Raw genomic sequence first — 22955 nt, 5'->3', positions numbered from 1 at the left:
TGTCGCTGAACACTTACATTTGGTCAAACAAACACTCAATGATTTTACAATCATTCTTTACCTAAGTATAACATAGTCTAATCCTTACAAGAACTTTCTATTCACTGTGAACGGAAATGTTTGAAAACCGAGTTCGTCGTTTTGGTAACCCGCCGCCCTTCTAGCTAGTGTTGAGTGTCGTTAATGGATCGCGAACTAAGCGTTGAGTGCTTTCGTTTTACACAACAGATTTTTGTTGTCGTGTCAACATGAGCACTTTTCATTGTGACACTTTTATAAGAATTGTGCTCATGAATGGCTCTGTTGGGTATTTAAGGTTTAACTTGAAGAGATTATGGTGAGAGTATTTTGCCTGGTAAACTCATTACAGCATCTATTATTATAGCCTTATCAGTTATTATATTATCTTCTATATCAAATTTACTTATGTTATTGTATGGAGACGATTGTATTTGGATCAGGCACGTGTAAAACATAATGCCATAGGCGGAAACTCAAATTAAATTTCAAATCGAAATACCCTATCTCTCATATCACTGGAGCTGTGTCCTCGCTAAATGTCCTAAGAAATAGTAAAATAAAAGTGTATTCCATGTACCGCAACGAGATGGCTGCCTAGATTTCAGTCGGTCTGCGGTCAGCCTGCCTGCCACAAGAGACCCACATTATTGTTTCGTAATTACGTCGGAAGTGGGGAAGCGGTGAAATTAGATACCACTCCCCTTTCCCCGTTCCCTTACCCCCGACGCCGCGGCCAATACTCCCCGTGTCTTGATGAAGCCTTTCTAATTGTTTGTTGTCCAGCGTAAGTGCGCCATTGTCTACAAAGCCTGATCAATCTTTTACACATTTCACAGTTCCAGTTGCTCTATTCAAGCCATTTTTTTTACGTTTCTCTCGCTGGAAGGTATCATCGGATGAGCAAGTGGTTATCTTGTTGGTCGTTTTCCAAACTTGCATTTTATGACATCAATTTATTTACTAGCTTTGGTATATTCTTGCATTGGTTTAAAATCTGAGGTGGTTAGGGAACAGCTACTATTATCTAGCATAAGACGAATTCCACCTTCGCACGCCACGCAACAAATTAGGATATCATCCCCACCATCTGGTTGTGTTGCGTTCCTCCACAGTGCGGGTTTAAAGGAACTTTTTTCCACGTACAACAAAACTGTGGAATGAGCTTCCACGGTGTTTCCTGGACGTACGATTTGGGTACCTTTAAAAAAATCGCTTACACATTCCTGGCCGGCAACGCTCCTTTGATTCCTCTGGTGTTTCAAGATAATGTGGGCGGCGGTGAGCACTTAACACTAGGTGACCCGTACTCTTGTTTGTCCTCCTTTTACATATATAAAGCGTCGATGATTAAGTTTAAAAAGAAATGGTCTTAGTGAAAATAAAACATTATTTAATTCTATTCCTGTACACAGTATATATAATCTATGTATGAATACATTGTTCGGATTAAAGTAACATCGCAATCAAATTAAGTAGGGTTGAATTTTGGACTTGAGAAGGGGCTTGTCCCTTCAACATTTTAATTCTAAGCGGGTGTAAAGTGACGCTTAGAGGTCAAATGTTTATGGTTTCCCTGGAATTTGGTGTTTAGTCATTGTTTTTGGGATTGAAACGAAATATAAACAGAAACCTTAGAATTGTGACACCCTATTGTATGTTACAAATACTATTTTGAAGTTTATAGTAATCACCAAAAAATATTATCCATAAGAAGTATTAGTATGTGATAGTTTTTCTGTTCTTTTTGTTTCGCTATCAAACAATATTATGTACAGGCATCCTCGGTATTGTATTGTATTTCGTAATTTTATACATTAAACATTGGGTTTGTAGTTATGAACAGCGTGTGAACTTACTGTGACTCAGTTTACAGATAGTTTTGAAAACACACATTAGAACATAAGTATATCATTATTCTCAGAGCACCATTTGTGTTAAAAGCTATGATAGTGATTAAATTGACATTAAGAACGGCTCAATTAAAGAAATATAAATAACTTTTGTTACTTGAGGCTATTTGGTAATAGTTAGGTGAGAGAGCATTCCGTGTATGGTGGTAGTTTGTTTCACGTACCTACTGCGGCCTACATTACTAATGGAATTTGCAGACTTCTCGTAAAAATCACGCAACGGGTATTTTTTCGGAATGTTAAAAAATATTTTACTCATCCTATAAAAAATCAGCAGTATGTTTTCCTGTAAAGATTTTTGTTTTGAAACCTAATGGACAGTTTGGAAAATTAAACGCCAATATAATTGTGTTCGGATCGCAATAAAACTTTTTCGAAACTTGGAAAAACATTAAAACCGGAAGTTGTTGAAGGTGATTTTACACTTTAATTATTTCAACTTAATTACATTTGTAAGTTTGAAGCTTGATATAGGATATACTAGCGTATAGACGACCTGACAGCCCGATAATGCGTGACGCGTATATTTGACAATGTGTGTGTGTTTGTATGTGGTTTAGTATTCAAAATACTAGGCAGTCCCTAAACGTAGTTTGTTACGCGATGAAAATATTAAAGTATAGAATCGCCTTAGACGACAACTTTCTGTTTCCAATATTTTTCTAAGTTTCCAAAAAGTTCTGTTGCGATCCAATTGGCTTTTTTCATTTTCCTTTTACTTTTACTTACTTCATGAGATGATTTATCTGAATGATTGCATGGCCGTCTATTCTGCATATTAGATACAGGAAAAGTATATTTGGTCACATAACAATTGTTTTTCTTTAAATCATCAATGCTATTGAATAGTACAGGTGTTGAATCATAATGCGACACAGATGATGAGTGGAGCTCCAATACAATGCCTACTACAGATATAGGCAACGGTAGTATATTTAAAGTACGTGCTATTGAACTTATTCAACAATATTTTTCAATTTACTGCGCGCTTGTGTTAGAGGTGTGTGAAAACAGCATTGTGCGTCGGTGTCGAAGCCCTACAGTCTGCGACCTCGTATGTGATTATAACGATAACATTGTGTCCAATATTGCGATTAAAGATAACGCTGCCAATGAATTAAACTGCTAATATAATCCGTAACTGTGTTTACTAATTTTGATTTAAATGGCTGTTAATATTACTGATCCGCCATTTTTTTTGTAAAAAATATAAAATGCGTACTGAAGATGTTAGTCTTAAGAGGTAATTAGGATTTTTATCACAAGGGTGTGAGGGGAACTGTATGAAAAAGATAGTATAACATTTATCTAGAACGTATTTAATAAATCTATCTTGGATTTCTGCCACTTTTTGTCTGTCTATTAGTATTGTCTAACCCCCTTATTCATAATGGTCCGCTAACTTTAAACAGCCGCTAAGGAGTGTTTTTTCTCATTGTGACTTAGGTCAATAGAAGAAGACAGAGTGAGAATTAGCAATGCTTTAAGTTAGCAGACTATTATGAATAAGGGGGTTAGTGTCAAATAGTTTTTGATTTTGGCAGGTAAGGTTAAGGCAGTTATTATCATTTATATTGATTTATTTGATTGATTAAGACCATTTATATTGATATGAAGATTGAGCCGTATGGTTTATTAGCATAATTTCTTTGTTAGATGATAAGGTATTAATAGTGCTAGATTTACTTTTCACATTTACTTCTTCTTTACGTTCGATAAAGATAAAGATTAGATTTAATACAATCTCCGAGAATATTCTAAAATATGTTGGTTGTGTCATTATATTCACAGTCACTGCACCGAGTTGAAAGCAAGTCCGAATGTAACGCTCCTATGGTAATTGAAGAGATTACACTTAAAATAAAACAATTACTTGAAAAGAGCTGCTTTCTTCCGTATCTCGAAAATGTAAATTATATGTAACTATGTAGAAATTTGAAATTAAACAACTGTTTAACTAGCGGCCTCAATAAATGTAAATGAAAATGAGCGTCAATTTTTTAAATGACTCTTCTGTAATCGTGCAGTCTAGAATTGCTGTATATTTAAAACGTAAGTGTTTCAAACTGTGTCGAGATATCATTTAAACTAAAACATCTGATGGCCTACATTTTGAGATTTTTCATATTTACGCTAAGAGGAATATCGATGTAATAATTTTTTTTAAATACTGTTTGTGACTAAGTATTTTAACTAATAAAAATTTTTAAATAATAATTTTAAGACTTTTTTATATCTTGGGTTACATCATTATAGTTTTGATGTGTGGATCTCAAATTTTTTGTAAATTAAATGCCCTTCGATAATTTATACGTCTAGATAGATTTATAGATATGATTTTCCATGTCATTGATAAATGTTATTCTATTAAAGTGAAGCTTTTATTACATCTTTTATATCTATATATATTTACTAGCTGACTCAGCAAACGTTGTATTGCCGATATTAAAATCGCGATACAAAAGTAACTGTTGATCTTAGATCGGTGAAAATTTTAAGTTGTATGTATTTTTCAATACTGACTTAAATCAAACAAATTTAAAAAAAAATGTCAAAAAAATAAAATTGGTGTGGACCACCCTTAACATTTAGGGGGATGAAAAATAGATGTTGTCCGATTCTCAGACCTACCCAATATGCACTCAAAATTTCATGAGAATCGGTCAAGCCGTTTCGGAGGAGTTCAAAGTTTAACACCATGACACTAGAATTTTATATATTAGATAAAAAGAAAAAAAAAATTAACCAGATTTGCTACATGAAGAGCTAGACATATTGAGCTGCCAATTGTAGAAGTAATTATGGAAAACAGACAATAACCTTTGAGGGAGTTCAGATATGTAACAACCTGCCCTCAGAAATAAGAAATGCCAAAACATTGATTTCTTTTAAAGCGAGCCTTAAAAGGCATACTCAATAATTATGAAACGTTTCAATAACATATGTAGGTTGTTTTATGTCTTATCTATTTGCCTAACATTGTATTGCATTCTGTACCTACCAAAAACATCATCTATCGAAGCGCTAAAAATTGTGGGGACTTTGTAATGCGATAATACAATACTGATTGTAGAAGGGGTGATGGTGTATCATTATTTTTAAATACTGCTTTTAAGTCAGTTTGGCCCCGCTGTCTAATGCTGCAGATTTAAGCTCCGGATACAGAGGAGCAGAGTATCTTAGAAACCTGACAAGGGTTTTTTTATGACATTATATTTTTTAAAGCATTATAAAAATATGTTTTTTCTATGCTGATAGTAATATGTTATTTTGTGAAAAACAGTTTCACTTGCATGGTTGATTCATTAAACCACTCAATTGCTTTTTTATTTTTACTTAATTGCCTAATTCTTAGTCGCTATATCGGCCATGCAGATTTCGTAAAATTGCATTACTTGCATAATACATGCAACGAGGCCAATTAGTTTTGTAAATTTCGTGGCTGTGCGTGAAATAATGAACGTTTATCAATTTCACCTGCCCATTTGTATTTCTTAAACGTGTTGCATGTCGGCGCCATTGGGGACACAATCATATTTTACACCTATTGTATGAATTTATTTAATATTTAACAGCTTTATCGCTTACTTTATCTTATTATTTGAGTACGTTACTTGCAAGTGATGTAATCGTAATCAGCCAAGGAGCCCTTTCCAAAAAGATTTCTTATTTTCGTTAAATATTTCTTGGCTCGTTATTATATATACGTACAAGAGTTTATTTTTATATATTGTGCAAAAATGTACCTTAAATTGATTGTTGTACAAGGGCTTAAGTAATATTAATGAAAACTATTTTACAAACTACTATTTACTATTACTTGCTACAAAAAGCTGATTGTAAGTAGTTAACATGATTCCTATGAAAGTATACGATGTTTCGCTCCATATCGTATTGCGGGCAAGAGCCGAGATTCGTTCATCGTTGGCTACAGGTTAGATAGATCTTGTACGTCTCGTACGAGTTGCAATGGCGTGGTTACTAATAGTTACGATATGTGTTATTGTGAGTTAATGTTAGGGTATATTAACAAACAGTAATGACGCCGGTCTACACACAAAATGTTTATGATAACCTATTCTTAAAAACACTCTTAATCATACCATACCATACCTTAATCCAATCCATAAATGGCTGCGCATGTTAAGTAGGCAAATCAGCAGAACACTTACGGAGCACTGCAGATTAAACAAACACCTCTCAATCTTAGCCTTTAGCCTCAGAGATTGCAAGGCGTGTAGATTCTGTAATAGTGCAGATTAAATCCCGTAGCACATCCTCTCTGAAAGTAGTCCTTAGATGAGCAAATGTAGCATTTCTTTGGGAAGACCAATTCTTCAACAATTTGAGATACGTCAGCTCACTGCAAAATAAATAATAAGATTCATGAAAAGTATCAGTCTTAGCAGTGAACTAGAGTTAACAGTGGCTATCTTAAAAGACCACATTGGTCCCAGTGAAACAGGGCTGCACTGAACCGTACTAAAGCCGCCTTACAAACCATAACCATACCCACACACTCACCCAAATACACAAAACCCACACACACATTTATACCTATTTAAATACTTCATACGTGCATGTAAAACTAGGAGCTTTTTGATTCTCCCGTTCTCTTAAAAGAACGATTTTGACGTATCAGGTAGACAGTTGAAGGCCTCGTCACTGCACTTGTTACAAAAACAGAGCGTGAGCTGCTGGAAATTTTATTTTAATTAAGTGGCACCTGGATAGAGTATTGTAGTGCACGATTTATACAAGCCCTACAAAAAAAAATCCGCAAAATGACGAAACTAATCTTGAGATTGGTCTATTAAGTTGAATTGGTGAATGGGTACAACAATATAGATGATATTTCGGAGCTAAGTTTTGAATAATTTATAGTTAGAAACATGCGCCTTTACATAGTTGACTGCGTAGAAAGTTAATGCTTATTATGACGCAAGAAAAAAGTACTGATATTGTAAAGTATTGTCATCAGTCCTTGATATTTGTATAAATTTTCAAGTAAATGGAACTTAAAGCACGTGAAAATCACGTTCAAAGACTGTTACATATATAGGGACATAGATCAAAGCTGATATAGCACGTATAAAAATGATTTTTGGTCTCGCGATTAGTTTGCTTAATATTATTTAGAACCCCTCGCCAATAACCGCTAGTTATTTCATTAACAGTGTTCTCTATAGGTAGTATCTAAATTTATTTGCTAAAGAGATCATGACAGAAGTCTAATTTTAGCAAAGCAAAGTTAACAATAGGAATTGTAACTGTTAGGCTGGGTTGCATCATATTAGCTGTTATAATCGTATTCCTTGGTAAAGTTAAAGTTAAAAAGTGAAATATCAAGTCAATATCGAATATTTATTTGAAACTTTTGACAGGTGGCTATTTAGCTATGTAACATTAACAGCTATCTACAACTATCTATAATTAGCCTAAGCGAAGATTGAAGATGCCCTGGGTGTCGTAAGAGGCGACTAAGGGCCTTTTAGAAGTGGGAGAGTCACGCTGCCGTCTTAAGACTTCAGCACAATCGGGCCAGACTGTAACCGGGGTGACCGGGTTAATTACCATACTCGCACATAATACCGGCGTAAAGTAGCGGCCTAGTGCCTCTATGTTTCGCATAGTTTAGTGTCGAGGACCAGATCCCTTCATCTCTTGGTCGGCACGTGATCTTCTGGTATGCCTAACACATAAATGGCTCACTGGGCGTAGCGTACAGGTCGTTGTCGACGCGCTCGTTTGTCCTCCTATTCGAAAAGTTTCCGCTTGAATAATAATCTTTTCTTCTGTATAGGTTGCCAATTTGTATTAAAATTGCGTAGTACAAAATCTGAATAGTCATCAAGGTAATTCTGACCAACTACTTCCTTATTAATAGCGTTATTATAATTTCCTTGTGAGGCGTGTCTTGTGCCACGGAGGAATATAAATACGAATTGCCGGGCCACAACTGATTATGCAAAACAATACAGAGTAGTGATTATATTTCCAGTCGAGTGGTCCCGCCGCGTGGCGACCGGCCTCGGCGCGAGGGAGCGCTCGGCACTCGCAATAAAAATGTATGGTGTACGCTGTGAGACTGGAGGAGGGCCGTTTTTACAATGCGCAGCCCTCTTGCTTTGACGTGGTTACAATGATTGTGCCACCCCTGTTCGTTCACCACAAGTTGCGATGGCACGATTTAAATGTGCCCGTATTTGTACAAGTTGTCTGTGTCCTGTCGAGTCGACATAACAATAAAGGTGGATTGAAAATATATACATATTACAACTTTTCTGTATTACAACTGTATTATAACAAAAACAATAAGCCTCTTTTCAATCCAGGTAATCCAGGTCCACTTGAGAGTTAGTAATTCCACCAGCCAATAACATCTTTATAAATCGAGTTGATTACAACCTCGAGTATAGAAAAAATTTACAGACTTATGTGAAACAATTGTAATGCGCCCTTCGTGGCCCTTAATTTGTAGATGTGATAGTTTGTTATCCTAGTGAAATCCGGAAATGTCTATAAGAATAATAACTGCCACGTTCCACCGGGAATCGATAGCACCACTCGTTGCTTGATAGATATAAGTGCTACGCGAGAAACGAGATGATCAGACTTCCTGCAAAACCTTTGTAATAAATGCGTGACGTGCAGCAGCGTTCTCGTTTTATCTCTTTTGTGTTACAAATTACCTCATAACGATGACAAAGGACAACGTAATCCTTTCCATCAAGTTGGATTAAACGGTATTAATTTCACAGGTATCTAGAAAGTAGAAATATACGAAATAATTAGGCATTATTTAGATTTAAAAAAGATTCTCTGAAAGTCTTGCAAATATTTCTTTTTTGCTGAAAGTTTATAGAAGCGTGTTGCAAATTTATTTTTATCTCCTCGTAAATCGTCATCTGGATTTCGTCCAAAACGACGCATTTTGCATCATTACATGCCGGTAGTGCTGCCACGTGGGAGGTGTCTAAAGTAATATTAGAGATAAAATCACTATCAGTCACTCACTATTTTGTGCTTTGTTACGATTCATTGGGAATGAATGAGATAATTTGAATTTTAGATCTGATATGAGGAATGATGATTGGATGATCGACTCTTTAACATAAAAATGGTTGACAATGAAGTATTTTCACCTCTGATAAATTGACAAACGATATGATAAAATATAATAATAATAATAAATAAATATGATTAAAATGAATGAAATTCTATAACTGACATGATCAGATGGTCTTTAAATCTAAAATATGAAAGAGCTGCTACTTCAAACACGATTTGTTTTTTGATAAATAGGACATAGGACATTCACATTTGTAAAAAAAAAACAATGCAGGTTATGTTTACCCATCACTTTTTAATTGTTCTTTTGATTTTAACGTTTAGAAAATACCGTATACCGAGGCGAAACTTTTGTTCACACATGAAAGGCGTTGTAGAATGCATCGTCTCGGTACACTGATCATGTTTGCATCAGCCCCAAGCTGCTCGCGTGCTCCTCATTATCTAACTCGTCTTACAAACATATTAATTCAAGGAATGCAGGAGCGTTTATGTAACTATTGAAAATATTGTTAACCTAACTATAACCTCCTAACATAGTTTTTGTTATCATTCACGTCTAATTTTATTTTTTACTTGGCAATATCCACTAGTATATGATAGACTTTATTTTTAGATAGAGTATTATTTGCATGTGCGCGACAGTTCGTTGTTTGTTTTGTTATTCTGCGTTTGTGTTCCGATATTGTAACCATGAGACCGCACGGCTTTTAGAGTAATTTAACATTTACTCTTTCCAAATAGCTGTGTAAATATTATGCATTCAGTATTTTTATGCTCCTCAACATCAAGGGTTTTGTTAGTTATTTTAGTAGCAGATATTGTTATTTTCAATTATGTAAACATACCCACGTTATTTTTGTTATTTTCAATCTATTAAAACATTTTGTCGAGAAGATATATTTATTAAATTGTTACATGATAATAATATATAATTCCTCTCGATTAGTTAATATTTATTGTATTTGCTAGTACAATAATAGGGGTCACTTGATGCAGTTGGTTTCTCTAGCCTACTCTATTAAGTCGATTTTGAAAGTCTCAATAATCCTTTACAAGCAGTCGCTTCCTCTTATAAAGCCATGTCACGGAAATAAGTACTTATAATTGTCATAGGGAGGTCTTATTATAAGCACAATATCAGTGCAAGAAATTACCCAAACAATCTGTCTGTTTTCGCAGTTAACGATGTTTTGGCGAATTGATGATAATATTGTCAATTAATTTAGTTTTAAATGCCAGGCAATCCGTCAGTTCTCGCAATTAACGAATTTTTAGCTAATTGATGATAATATTGTCAATTAATTTAGTTTTAAATGCCAGGCAATCCGTCAGTTCTCGCAATTAACGAATTTTTAGCTAATTGATGATAATATTGTCAATTAATTTAGTTTTAAATGCCAGGCAATCCGTCAGTTCTCACAATTAACGAATTTTTAGCTAATTGATGATAATATTGTCAATTAATTTAGTTTTAAATGCCAGGCAATCCGTCAGTTCTCGCAATTAACGAATTTTTAGCTAATTGATGATAATATTGTCAATTAATTTAGTTTTAAATGCCAGGCAATCCGTCAGTTCTCACAATTAACGAATTTTTAGCTAATTGATGATAATATTGTCAATTAATTTAGTTTTAAATGCCAGGCAATCCGTCAGTTCTCACAATTAACGATTTTTTAGCTAATTGATGATAATATTGTCAATTAATTTAGTTTTAAATGCCAGGCAATCCGTCAGTTCTCGCAATTAACGAATTTTTAGCTAATTCAAGATAATATTGTCAATTAATATAGTTTTAAATGCCAGGCAATCCGTCAGTTCTCACAATTAACGATTTTTTAGCTAATTCAAGATAATATTGTCAATTAATATAGTTTTAAATGCCAGGCAATCCGTCAGTTCTCACAATTAACGATTTTTTAGCTAATTGATGATAATATTGTCAATTAATTTAGTTTTAAATGCCAGGCAATCCGTCAGTTCTCGCAATTAACGAATTTTTAGCTAATTCAAGATAATATTGTCAATTAATATAGTTTTAAATGCCAGGCAATCCGTCAGTTCTCACAATTAACGAATTTTTAGCTAATTGATGATAATATTGTCAATTAATTTAGTTTTAAATGCCAGGCAATCCGTCAGTTCTCGCAATTAACGAATTTTTAGCTAATTCAAGATAATATTGTCAATTAATATAGTTTTAAATGCCAGGCAATCCGTCAGTTCTCACAATTAACGAATTTTTAGCTAATTGATGATAATATTGTCAATTAATTTAGTTTTAAATGCCAGGCAATCCGTCAGTTCTCGCAATTAACGAATTTTTAGCTAATTGATGATAATATTGTCAATTAATTTAGTTTTAAATGCCAGGCAATCCGTCAGTTCTCACAATTAACGATTTTTTAGCTAATTGATGATAATATTGTCAATTAATTTAGTTTTAAATGCCAGGCAATCCGTCAGTTCTCGCAATTAACGAATTTTTAGCTAATTGATGATAATATTGTCAATTAATTTAGTTTTAAATGCCAGGCAATCCGTCAGTTCTCACAATTAACGATTTTTTAGCTAATTGATGATAATATTGTCAATTAATTTAGTTTTAAATGCCAGGCAATCCGTCAGTTCTCGCAATTAACGAATTTTTAGCTAATTCAAGATAATATTGTCAATTAATATAGTTTTAAATGCCAGGCAATCCGTCAGTTCTCACAATTAACGAATTTTTAGCTAATTGATGATAATATTGTCAATTAATTTAGTTTTAAATGCCAGGCAATCCGTCAGTTCTCGCAATTAACGAATTTTTAGCTAATTGATGATAATATTGTCAATTAATTTAGTTTTAAATGCCAGGCAATCCGTCAGTTCTCACAATTAACGATTTTTTAGCTAATTGATGATAATATTGTCAATTAATTTAGTTTTAAATGCCAGGCAATCCGTCAGTTCTCGCAATTAACGAATTTTTAGCTAATTGATGATAATATTGTCAATTAATTTAGTTTTAAATGCCAGGCAATCCGTCAGTTCTCACAATTAACGATTTTTTAGCTAATTGATGATAATATTGTCAATTAATTTAGTTTTAAATGCCAGGCAATCCGTCAGTTCTCGCAATTAACGAATTTTTAGCTAATTGATGATAATATTGTCAATTAATTTAGTTTTAAATGCCAGGCAATCCGTCAGTTCTCACAATTAACGATTTTTTAGCTAATTGATGATAATATTGTCAATTAATTTAGTTTTAAATGCCAGGCAATCCGTCAGTTCTCGCAATTAACGAATTTTTAGCTAATTCAAGATAATATTGTCAATTAATATAGTTTTAAATGCCAGGCAATCCGTCAGTTCTCACAATTAACGATTTTTTAGCTAATTCAAGATAATATTGTCAATTAATATAGTTTTAAATGCCAGGCAATCCGTCAGTTCTCGCAATTAACGAATTTTTAGCTAATTGATGATAATATTGTCAATTAATTTAGTTTTAAATGCCAGGCAATCCGTCAGTTCTCGCAATTAACGAATTTTTAGCTAATTGATGATAATATTGTCAATTAATTTAGTTTTAAATGCCAGGCAATCCGTCAGTTCTCACAATTAACGAATTTTTAGCTAATTGATGATAATATTGTCAATTAATTTAGTTTTAAATGCCAGGCAATCCGTCAGTTCTCGCAATTAACGAATTTTTAGCTAATTCAAGATAATATTGTCAATTAATTTAGTTTTAAATGCCAGGCAATCCGTCAGTTCTCGCAATTAACGAATTTTTAGCTAATTGATGATAATATTGTCAATTAATTTAGTTTTAAATGCCAGGCAATCCGTCAGTTCTCGCAATTAACGAATTTTTAGCTAATTGATGATAATATTGTCAAATAATTTAGGTTTAATTACCAGGCAATCCGTCAGTTCTCGCAATTAACGAATTTTTAGCTAATTGATGATAATATTGTCAATTAATTTAGTTTTAAATGCCAGGCAATCCGTCAGTTCTCACAATTAACGATTTTTTAGCTAATTGATGATAATATTGTCAATTAATTTAGTTTTAAATGCCAGGCAATCCGTCAGTTCTCGCAATTAACGAATTTTTAGCTAATTCAAGATAATATTGTCAATTAATATAGTTTTAAATGCCAGGCAATCCGTCAGTTCTCACAATTAACGATTTTTTAGCTAATTCAAGATAATATTGTCAATTAATATAGTTTTAAATGCCAGGCAATCCGTCAGTTCTCACAATTAACGATTTTTTAGCTAATTCAAGATAATATTGTCAATTAATATAGTTTTAAATGCCAGGCAATCCGTCAGTTCTCGCAATTAACGAATTTTTAGCTAATTGATGATAATATTGTCAATTAATTTAGTTTTAAATGCCAGGCAATCCGTCAGTTCTCGCAATTAACGAATTTTTAGCTAATTGATGATAATATTGTCAATTAATTTAGTTTTAAATGCCAGGCAATCCGTCAGTTCTCACAATTAACGATTTTTTAGCTAATTGATGATAATATTGTCAATTAATTTAGTTTTAAATGCCAGGCAATCCGTCAGTTCTCGCAATTAACGAATTTTTAGCTAATTCAAGATAATATTGTCAATTAATTTAGTTTTAAATGCCAGGCAATCCGTCAGTTCTCGCAATTAACGAATTTTTAGCTAATTGATGATAATATTGTCAATTAATTTAGTTTTAAATGCCAGGCAATCCGTCAGTTCTCGCAATTAACGAATTTTTAGCTAATTGATGATAATATTGTCAAATAATTTAGGTTTAATTACCAGGCAATCCGTCAGTTCTCGCAATTAACGAATTTTTAGCTAATTGATGATAATATTGTCAATTAATTTAGTTTTAAATGCCAGGCAATCCGTCAGTTCTCACAATTAACGATTTTTTAGCTAATTGATGATAATATTGTCAATTAATTTAGTTTTAAATGCCAGGCAATCCGTCAGTTCTCGCAATTAACGAATTTTTAGCTAATTCAAGATAATATTGTCAATTAATATAGTTTTAAATGCCAGGCAATCCGTCAGTTCTCACAATTAACGATTTTTTAGCTAATTCAAGATAATATTGTCAATTAATATAGTTTTAAATGCCAGGCAATCCGTCAGTTCTCGCAATTAACGAATTTTTAGCTAATTCAAGATAATATTGTCAATTAATTTAGTTTTAAATGCCAGGCAATCCGTCAGTTCTCACAATTAACGATTTTTTAGCTAATTCAAGATAATATTGTCAATTAATATAGTTTTAAATGCCAGGCAATCCGTCAGTTCTCGCAATTAACGAATTTTTAGCTAATTCAAGATAATATTGTCAATTAATTTAGTTTTAAATGCCAGGCAATCCGTCAGTTCTCGCAATTAACGAATTTTTAGCTAATTGATGATAATATTGTCAATTAATTTAGTTTTAAATGCCAGGCAATCCGTCAGTTCTCGCAATTAACGAATTTTTAGCTAATTGATGATAATATTGTCAAATAATTTAGGTTTAATTACCAGGCAATCCGTCAGTTCTCGCAATTAACGAATTTTTAGCTAATTGATGATAATATTGTCAAATAATTTAGGTTTAATTACCAGGCAATCCGTCAGTTCTCGCAATTAATGATTTTTTTAGCTAATTCATGATAATATTGTCAAATAATTTAGGTTTAAATGCCAGGCACGCAAACGCACAACGCACTTCCACAATGGCATGTATTTTTTGTGGGTACTAGTTCGATGACCGCACAATTTTTCCTGGCCGAGCTCAATTGTTATAAAACCACATACAAAGTGAGCTCGTTCGAAACAAGTTTGCTACTGTAACTCGAGAGGTAACTTTTTTATTTTCAATCTTACTACGAATTGCTAAACTCGTATCGGAGAACGTATATTGAGAATTAAATGCATCGAACCATTATTTATATAAACATTAATGTTAGATTCATTCATGCCAATAAATGTTTCGTGTTTATTGATCTAATCTGTAACTTTCTGCTACATCATGCTGAAAATGAAGTTGTTCCTTTTTATTTTCTTCGTACTTGTTCGAAAGCCAAAGCGTCTATTATAATTAAGCCTTCTGTTTAAATAAAAAATGAAATAGTTATTTTTTATTGTATTAAACTAGTTTTTTCTGTTATTTGTTAAATTTTACGTCGACGCTGTGGTTATTATGTATAACGTTATAGGAGGTTTAGATCGTAGTTATTTTTTTTTGGTTTAATCATCGACGTTATAACCAGCTAGTACTCCTAATACCTATATATTCCCAATGCAAAATTCAGTCTTTCAACTAAGGTTTGCGGGTGCAGGTCGTTCATCGGTCAGATAATGACCACAACATATTGCAAACAATTGGCACCGGCTACTGTGGATTCATACAATATCTGTTTTTTGAAAATTATATCCTCAGAACGACTTTTAATAGATCATATACCGTCCCGTGCTACACGCTCTAAACATTTAATTTATATCTCACCAGGACAAATACTGGTACACGTTCACCACTGCACAGAATGTTAACACTTCAAAACTCAAGATTAAATGATGTATGTTTTGGTGTTCCTCTAAAACTTACTAATTCAGAATAAAACTTACAAATTGAAAATCACCTAATTTCTTCTAAATTCTAACGTGCAACTGAATTTTGTCAGATTTATTTATTATTTTGTATATTTTTTAAGTTCCTGAATTTTGTTTAATAGCTGTGTGGTATAAGGAGTTATTTAAGTGGAAATTTAAATATTAGGTGTACACAGTGTAACTGTTTAAGAAGTTTTTTGTTTCTATCTTTCTATGTTTTTTTTGTGCTTAAAAATGTATCTGTATTTGTTTCCAAATCAATTCATTTCGTAATGTTGTACCTATGGGTCATAAGGTCGATGAGCTTAAAATACTAATTGAGTATGTTTGACTTCATTGTTTTCCGTCAGGCTCTATAAGCTACAAATATTTCTTTCACAATCATTATTTACTAGCTACTTGTGGCCTTGTAATAACCATCACAAAAAACTAACGACTGTTTACTTCATAAAACACATACTCTCTGCCTCATGTAGGAATAGTTCCGAATCAAAGTATAAAATCCCCTGTAATATTTAGTTGTGTGTTAATATTTATAAATAAACATCAGTCATGAATAATGATCCTTAATTGGAGACAGAGGCTATCGATATGATATAAAACCTCCGTGACTTCCGCCCTGTAACTGTGTCTATGCGTGGCTAATGTAGCTGGAAGGAGCTAATAATCGTAGAAAATCGGAGAGAAACATCGATGCGAAGAAGTCGATAATCAATCGATAATTTAATCATTCTGTAGAATTGGTTGTAAGATTTATTGATTAAAATGCATTTGGAGGTTATGAAAATAATTACAATTTCATGTTAATTGTAGCATATTATGATTTAGCCAATCGTTCTGACTTCTGTTGCGTTTCTACGTTCATCTATACTAATATTATAAATCTGCAGTGTTTGTTTGTTTGTTTGAACGCGCTAATCTCGGGTACTACTGGTCCGATTTGAATGATTCTTTCAGTGTTGGGTAGTCCATTTATCGATATATCGAGGCTATAGGCTATGTTTTTTTTTCAAAATTAGGGATCCGTAATAAAATTGCTATTTTGTAACACAAGGTGTAAAATCGAAAACTTTTTTTTGCGTGCGCTGCAAAAACTATTGACAATAGAACAAAATGATGTACAGGCTATAATATAGGCAATATTTTATTACTTATAAAACTATCGCGTGAATTATACTTTATATGGCAAAACAACGTTTGCCGGGTCAGCTAGTATTTTTATAAAACGTGTCGTTATTATAGCTTTCTGCTTGACACTTTTGTCGTCAACAAAAACAATTTGTTATTTGAATAGCAATCATAAAATTGAAATTATAAATTAATATTATTAAATAATAATTCGATTGAACATTAAAATCTTAGCTTTTTATAGGAGATATTTATAACGATAAACGTATTCACGCATAACGCAAATATTCCCTTCAGTAATACATCGCTTGTTTAAGCCAAGTTTATCGTCCAGATGTTCGAGATTTCACTCAGCTCATCTCAACAAAAACCTAATTGTTGATACCTTATGTGGGCTTGAAATCGTTTGATTTCTGCAATCGTGACTCATCGGTAATGGATCTATACTCATATACGTCTGCGAACAGGCGAAAGAGGCGCTCATTGAGATTCAGCACGACGTGGTCCAAACTCTGCCTTATCCGGTCACTTCGTAATGTCTCCATTGTTTACCGGAATGGTTGATACATGAATAATTTGTAACTTGCATCGGTGCGGATAAATTAAATGTTTATTATTGGTGAGATTTTATACAGCGATGTCTGGTGTTCACTCGAATATAACTTGATTTAAAAATAATTATAACTTACTACATTTGTTTGAATTTATTTGTCAAATCAAAGAAATCCTTGGAGTTTACGAGGGTATTGGCAGCATTAATCCTGTTTTGAGTATACTTCATTTCTCCTTTAGTAAGCTGGCACCACTTTTGGTCACCAGCTAACTTAATTTAAATACACATTATTTTAAAATGATGGAAATACTCAGCGATAAATCGATCATAAAGAAATATCTCACCTGTATTAATAATAGTGACACTGTAAATTATAATATAGTGACCGGTGCGCGTCGCTTCACCAAAACAAATAATACTTATGCAAAATTTGATATAAAACTTTAAAATCTTTGTTAAAATAAACAAAATTTGTATAAGTTCATTGATTACAACAATTATTTAGTTGTTCTGCATATTTGTAACTAGCTGACCCGGCAGACGCTGTTCTGTAAATAAAAAAAAAGTGTGTGCGTGTAATCTTTACGCGCGATTGAAGTAAAACTTAATAATAATTAACTTTAGGTATATTCCTCTTGAGGGACAAAGAACGATTAATGCAGAATGGTATGCTAGCACAGGTTTGCCACAGGTCGTTACTGAACTCCGTAAAGAGAACTGCAACCGCCGCATCATCCTCCATCACGACAATGAGAGTTCTCACACCGCGCACAGAACAAAAGAGTTTTTACAGCGAGAAAACATAGAATTATAAGACCATCCGCCGTACAGCCCCGTCCTAAGCCCTAATATTTTCTATACTTTCCCTAAAATAAAGAATAAATTACGTGATCAGAGAATTTCATCACCTGAAGAAGCTGTGGACGCCTACAAAACGGCCATTTTGGATACTTCCGAATGAAATGGTTGCTTCAATGATTGGTTCCATCGTATGGAAAAATGTGTCAAATATCGCGGAGAATACTTCGTAAAGCAATAAATACATTTTTAAATAGTAATGTTGTGGCACTCGCTTGTTTCCCGAAATTTTCAGGGCCACCCTCGTATTATATAAATATCAACATTAACAACATATCAACCTAAGTATACCGATCATCGATACTATAGGCAGATAACATAAATAACATGTTGACACAAGGCTAGCAATAAGGATTATATTTGATATTTAATTTAACAAAAACGCAGGTGTTTTAAATAATTGAAGTAGCTATTTTAGATTACTTAAAATAATGTTTCACATGGCAACGCAGATATTGTTCATTGACCGCAAAATTTAAAAAAAAACACTCCATAGAAAAACGGGATAAGTCCTTTGTAATCAAAAAATATTATGAGTCACGAATCGAAATAAAAACTATCCTATGTCTCATGTTGGATGAAACTAAACACAGTGTGAATATGATTAAAATCAGTTCAGTAGTTCATTGCGGACAAACCACGTGACACGGAATTTTTATGCGTAAAGATATACTAAATTAATATTTCTTCAAAAGCAACCTGCACTAGAGGCAGACAGCAGTTGCGTCAGATTTACGGTAATTTCACGGATGCTGCACTTGGCTTTCCTAGTGGTGGTGAAGTGCGAAGATTCGGCGAGCGACCAGCCACCTCGCGGGCGGGCAGCGGCCCACGACCAGCCGAGCGTGGCGCTCAGGTCGACGGCTTCTGGCGAGCGGCGCTGTCTAGCCGAGATTATGTTGTGATACTAGTGTTTAATATAATCGGAAGTTTTAAGTTAATCTTCAGAGGAAGACAATCTGGCTGTCGTCGTTATTGACCCTGAGCGAGCTCATATCTACGCTCAGTATTATCTGAATAAGAACAAACCCGTCGCCAGATAAAGAACGCAAGTTATTGTAACTGAATAAAATGTATATTATTGAAGTGAACGATTTCCCACATTAGGAGCGCTTATGGTAGATCCCATAAACATAGTTTCTGGAGGTTTCTGCAAATGACGATGACCGACATGACGGGAGGCGGGGCGGGGCGAGGGGTGCCGCTCCGGCCTGAAGCCACACGCCGGCGCCAGTCCCCCAGACGCCGGCTCCGCGAACGGCCACCGCGAACTGCATCTGTGACTTACCCTCAGTGAGCCTACCAGCCCTCGCCCAGCACCAGCGGCGTCCGACCTGCGCTGGCATTATATATGTGAGTCCTTGATATACGAACACGATCAGCCGGCCGCTCACCGACCCGGCCGCAGCAAGGCTCTCACGCCGGCCGGCTTTTTATAACCTCACACGGTGGTGTATTTCTGAAAACAAATAAAACAGTGTGTCGTGCATATTGCAAAGATAATCTGGTGATACTGGGTGTGTATTGAGGATCTATTTCAAAAATGCACCACTTTATTATGAATTTTTAATTTATTTTTCTAACTTTGATTGCACTTGTAAGATCTAATACTGCGTGTGTCGTGTTTACTATTATTAACAACTCACTATATTCATAGATTGTGGGTGACATATTTGGTTCGGAAATTTTGAGTTTAAAAGCATTGATAATTGTTAATAGTAAGATCAAATTTAATTTTTTTTTTAAAACGTAAGTGCTGATTTTCGCTAATTATATTCTAGCGACAATAACTCTGAAGTATGAAGTGAAAGGTTTGGATGAGGAAAATTTTAAATTGAGCGGGTGTATAATATTGGTTACCACGCGGGTGATCAGAACTAATAGATAAATGATAGGTATGGTCTGTGTTCGTGTTTCAATTAGAGTAATTAGATCGGCAACGTAGTGGCGTCACGCGAGCAGCGAGCCTCAAGTGGTCGCGGGGGTCTACGAACCTCTACCGTACAAATGGGATTATGAGACGATGCTCTCGAAGCATTATTATTTCGCACTCCGCTGTGGAGCGTAATAAATTGAGCATGATGATTGCGATTGTGGCGGATTCCTATCAAATTGTCCGTGTAATGTTACCCCTCTGTTATAAAATGAAATAAACGATTTACTCTGTATATAATATCTTCATTTGTATTTGTTAAAAATCTGTATCAATAGGATAATAACTACGTTAACATCGAATATTGTGACACATGTTTATTTTAACATTAACAGCAGCGATACTCACTTCCACATGTCCAAAGTCTATTCCTATACAGGGGAAGGCAACATGAATATTGTGACCGGAAATTTTTACTAAATCTATAACCGCATACAACGAAAAGTGGCTAGAATCATCAACGATTAAGTCATCTTCAATCGACTTCATTTTTGGCGTTGCGTAGAGATGTGGGTTCTCTCTGCATCTTCTATTGCATACCGCAAATGGAATAGATTACCACCTGTAGTTTTCCTGAACTGGTACGATTAGAGATGTTCAAGATTTGAGTCGACTCCCAACTTAAAGGCCGGACACACATCACTTGACCCCTGGTGTTGCAGTTGTCCATGGCCGGTTGCCTCACCACATCCCATCACACAAGCCCCTTGCCCGTTTGCCCTCTTTTATATAAAAAATTAATATATTTTTTTCGATTCAAAACGTATAATTTATACAAACTACAATACATGAATCAACAAAGTCAATGACAAATATATTCAAGCAAACAGCTATATTCAAGCTTCAGCAGCAGTGAATATTTACCAAATGTATCATAAATCCTACATTAGTACATAGTAGACAAGTTAAATATTCAATGTATAATTTTATAAACACATTCAATTACTACAAATCACTAATATACCGACCATATGCATCAGAACATTCTATACAGACGAGTCATCTTAATTAATTAGAGTAATTAGCGGAAGCATTGTCGTTATTGAAATAGTTCTACATCATGTGGACGTAGTTTCTCGTATGAGAAAATAATTTAGATATCTGTTACTTAAAAGGAAAATGAAACACCAAGTAAATCTTGTTAAAATACCAGCTATCTTGTTAGAAGCTATTTGGTCGCTAATACGCTTTAAGCTTAGTGTCTTCTATGGAAGGGTTTTATCGCTGACTTCGAATGTTTCTTTTGTAGGAGACATTTTTTTATCATCGTGTTTAGCCTGAATACGTCCACTGCTCCACAAAGGCCTCCCACAAAGGCTTCCTAAACGACCGATCTTGGGATCCGCTTCGCTACCTTTATCAGGTCTTTACTTCATCTTATACCTTACTTAGCTTCCTATCCCTGGTCCCCAATCTTTTTTAACACGAGAGCTATCGATGAACGAGAATGGGGTTCACTCGATGGTTTGTGACCAGTGCTCCCATTATTTCAATGAGTAATCTGAGCTTTGAACAATTCAGAATCTTATAAACTGGGCAATGAAGTCTTTAATCGATACTTACAAATATAACTTATAAAAAAGTCTTAATAACTAATAATTATTGCACGACTACTTTATTATGGATAAATTTAAAAAAAAATGTTTTACTGTGATTATATTCTTAAATAGAATAAACTCTGTTGTATTAATGTGTTGAAGATAAATAGAACACTTAACTAAGACAACAATGCATAATAGATGTCTCATTATATGTCGCTGAACAAACACTGCGGTCCCTCAAGTGATGTATTTAGCTTTTACTTGTTAGCAGTTTGTGACCGAAATGTGTCACAAACGGACGATGTATGGCCTATAGGCCATATTCCTATAGGAAAGCGATGCCACTAATCAATCAACAGAACAACGTCGCTCTTACTGACTTCAGTCTTCCAATAAGCAACAGCTTCGGCTTCAGTTATTACTTGTTTACTAAAAGTTATGTGTGTCAGCAACATTTGCTATAAGTTAGAACTTGCATTTAATTAAGATTTAGTACAATTATTTGTTTTCTTCATAGGAAATATTTTATAGCTATTCACGGTGGCGGTCACCCTTCAAGTACAGAGCCCTCACATTACTTTCTGATTTACTTTGACGTATTTCATCATATTAATATGGTAAATTAATATATTATGAAAAATCTGTAACTTTTTCCTCCATAAAATACTCATAAAAAATCACATGCTGTCTTTATAATCTTTGCACAACTTTTTCTTTTCAACTCGCAATTTATTACACAGTTTTTTTAAGTGCAGCAACCACATGTCGTAAGTTTATTTTTTGATTCATGCAGCCTTGAACGCAAATGTTTCAATGTAGGTACTGAGTCGCTCATCTTATTCAGAAAATGACTCGTTCTAACAATATTATTCCGCTGAAGCGTTTTTGCAAAAATGCTTTAGTCATCGATGAATCAAGTTTTTGTACGGATATACAATTAGCTATTATCCTCATTTACGTTTTCCAGTTTACTGATAGACAGAGTTATAATAAGTGACGATAGAAAACGAGCAAATACAATTGTAGAAAGAAAAACGTGCCGTGTTAGAGTCTTTTGCGTCAACCTCACGCAAATATCTGACGGTGTAGGAAAAAACATGGGAAGGCTAAGTGACACAGTCCTTACATAATTTATTTACTTCTTCCAAATTAGTAGCTTCATACACGCTCACGTATCGTAAAGCTTAACTAAGGATTAATCTTCCAATATTTTAACAAACAGCTTTCATAACCCTCAAATAAGTCAAGGTCTGACTCCTATCACTGTCGTGTATTGAAATTAAACTTCTGTGTTTTGATGTGCAAATAAAACTTAAACGGTCCCGTCTACTTTTCCT

The 22955-nt window shown here is 34.0% G+C and overlaps 1 protein-coding gene across 5 annotated transcripts in view; it reads left to right on the top strand.

The window, feature by feature from the left end:
* LOC126969063 (cell surface glycoprotein 1-like) overlaps positions 1 to 22955 on the top strand; it is a 145149-nt gene that overhangs the window by 60201 nt on the left and 61993 nt on the right. The window contains exon 1 of one of the 5 annotated variants that reach the window (XM_050814360.1): positions 19374 to 19497. The exons of the other annotated variants lie outside the window; for them this stretch is intronic. The gene's annotated coding sequence lies outside the window, so the exon portion shown is untranslated. Of the gene's footprint in view, positions 1 to 19373; positions 19498 to 22955 lie in introns of those variants that run through there. 5 annotated transcript variants of the gene reach the window in all.

Source organism: Leptidea sinapis, chromosome 17, assembly GCF_905404315.1.
Source record: "Leptidea sinapis chromosome 17, ilLepSina1.1, whole genome shotgun sequence".
NCBI lineage: Eukaryota > Metazoa > Arthropoda > Insecta > Lepidoptera > Pieridae > Leptidea > Leptidea sinapis.
Note: the sequence above shows the minus strand (reverse complement) of the source record. Positions and strands in the feature narration are given on the sequence as shown.